Here is a 2745-nt window from a genome sequence, read left to right on the forward strand (position 1 = left end):
CAGATGAAGATGCTTTGGGTTGTTCTTCATGCTCGATTGCTTCCTAAAATGCCTGTGTCTATTGGTATGTCTTTTGTTTCACAGGGAAATAAGGTTGAAGATGTAGATGATTTAGGAGAGATCATCCGCATAGTTCAACATTCATTGGGCAACTAAGATGAGGCAGTTGCTGTTGAACAATTCCCACTCATGTGTATCAGAATAGAACTGCACTCCATAGGGATTTCAGAGGATGTCACCTCCTGCAATAAGATCACCAGGCTTCCTTTTAGGTGCCATTGGATAGATTTGAATGTCAAACTTTTGGTTAAGTAGCTGAGCTTTTAACCACTGGTGCTTTCAACATACTCAGAGGCACGGTGGAAGACAGGTGTGGTGATCTACTTCTGAAAGGTCACAGCCTTGAAAACCTGATGTTGTTGCTAAGTTTTGTGGAGTCTGTTGTAACTCATAGCAACCCTGTATTGGATTTCCAAGGCTATAAATCTTTACAGGAGCAGAAAGCCTTATCTTTCTCCTGAAAGGCAGGTGATGAGCTTGAACTGCCAACCATGTGATTCGAAGTCCAGTACTTATCCTCTAGAGGCACTACACTCCCCTGAATATCCTATCGAGCAATTTTACTCTGCACACATGGAATTGCCATGAGTTAGAATCAACTCAACAATTCACAAAAACAACAACCAGAGGACAAATAGTTAATACACTCAGCTGCTAACTGAAAGGTTAGAGGTTCAAAATCTACCCAAAGGCACTTTGGAAGAAAGGTCTGGCTATCCACTTTCAGAAAATCAGCCATTGAAAACCCAGTGGAGTACAATTCCACTCTGACACACGCAGGGATACCACAAGCTGGCATCAAGTTGATGACCATTGGTTCTGGTTACTAGTTACAAGGAGGCAGACACTGCTTGGTGATACAACAATGAATACAAATGACCATTCCTTTGGGAATCTCACAGTATAGTGTGGGAAATAACATGTAAAAAGTCCCTTTTGTATGAGGTGGGATTCACACTAAATCAAGAACAAATAAGTAAATTTGTTGTTGTTAAGTGCTCATAGCAACCCTGTATAGGGTTTCCAAGGAGCAGCCTGGTAAGTTTGAACCACCGACTTTGCTGTTCAAACTGACATTGTGGTCCAGTACATTATCCTACAGCACCTCACCAGGACTCAAAATAAGTAAATAGATCTTTGGAAAGAATCTGCTGAAAGGGAGAGACTAGGAATGTCTTAGGGTCTTGGGTTCACGCTCAGCTGCCAACTTCAGCATCTACAATTCTAGTCCTGGACCTCTCCAGGGCTTCAAACCAGTTCATTCCCTTTGGCCCCCTACTGAGAATTTGCCTTTCCCTCCCAGATAAACTGGATCCGAATCTACATTTTTAATAAGATCCCCAGATGATTCTTATGCATCTTATATCTCATAGATGTATGCATAAGAAGCACCTTGGGATCTCGCTAAAATATAGATTCTGGTTCCTTATATCTGGTTATAAAGGTAGCTTCTCAGCAGGGGGTCAAACGGAATGAACCGGTGTGAAGCCCTCTGTCTACCTCAGAGTCTTCATGGTGGATAGTATTCGTGAGGTTCTTTCACCTATGAGGAAATTGAGAACTCTAAACCAGGATGGCCAGTGGAAGAGATGGATCTAAAATACAGATCTCCTGCAACCAGATGGTTTAAAGTTGTCATGTGGCCTGAGGCCCTCATCTTTGCCCAGGATGGAACCATCTTTCAATCAGTGAGCCCAGAAAGGGTTTGCCTTCCTTAGGGCAGAGAGGTGGTTTTTCCTGGGCAGCCTGTTGTAGAAGTTGCATATTGTGGGGTTCTGATTTCTGCAAATTTTCTTGCTGTGTGGTCCTGAGCAGATTACTCAGTCTCTCAAAACAGCAGTGCCTTTCTAATTTTGGACACTTTATTGTGTTTGAAGTGAACGTTTATAAAGAATATTAGTTTTCTATTCAACAGTTTGTACACAGATTGTTGCACGACATTAGTTGTTATCCCTGCGATGTATCGTTTCTCTCCTGTCATGTCTGTTTCCCTGCCTCTCCTTGAATTTGTTTTTGTTTTTAAATGCTCTCTCAGTGTAACGGAGTCCTAGTATGGCATTGCAGGATAATGCGCTGCACCTGCAAGGTCAGTTTGAACCTCAAGGTCAGTGGTTCAAACCCACCAGCAGCTTCTCAGAAACCCTATAAAGGGTCGTTGTGAGTCAGAACTGACTCAACAGCATTTAACAACAACTCCAAGTGTCTTCGAGTCAGTTCCAACTGATAGCAATCCTGTATAGGGTTTCCAAGGAGCAGCTGGTGGGTGGGTTTGAAGTGCCAACCTTGTGGTTTGTAGTCCAGTGCTGATCCTATAACACCACACCAGAAGTCCTTTGCCCCCTCTATACTGCACTATATACCTGAATATATACTGCATATGTTATATATATATGTTGTTGTTAGGTGCACATACGTGTTGTTGTTAAATGATGTCTCTGGTGTGGCACTGTGGGTTAATGTACTGGACTGCAAAGTCTGTTTGAACCTTGAGATTGGCAGTTCAAGCTCACCAGCCGCTCCTTGGAAACCCTATACAGGGTCTGTATGGGTTGGTACTGACTTGACAACAAATATATATATATATATAGTTCTGACTCATAGCGACCCTGTACAGGGCTTCTGAGGAGCAGGGGGGTTTGAACCACCGACCTTGTAGTTCAAATGGCTTTGCAGTCTGGCACATTA

This window comes from Chrysochloris asiatica, unplaced genomic scaffold, assembly GCF_000296735.1.
Source record: "Chrysochloris asiatica unplaced genomic scaffold, ChrAsi1.0 scaffold00008, whole genome shotgun sequence".
In the NCBI taxonomy this organism is placed as follows: Eukaryota; Metazoa; Chordata; class Mammalia; order Afrosoricida; family Chrysochloridae; genus Chrysochloris; species Chrysochloris asiatica.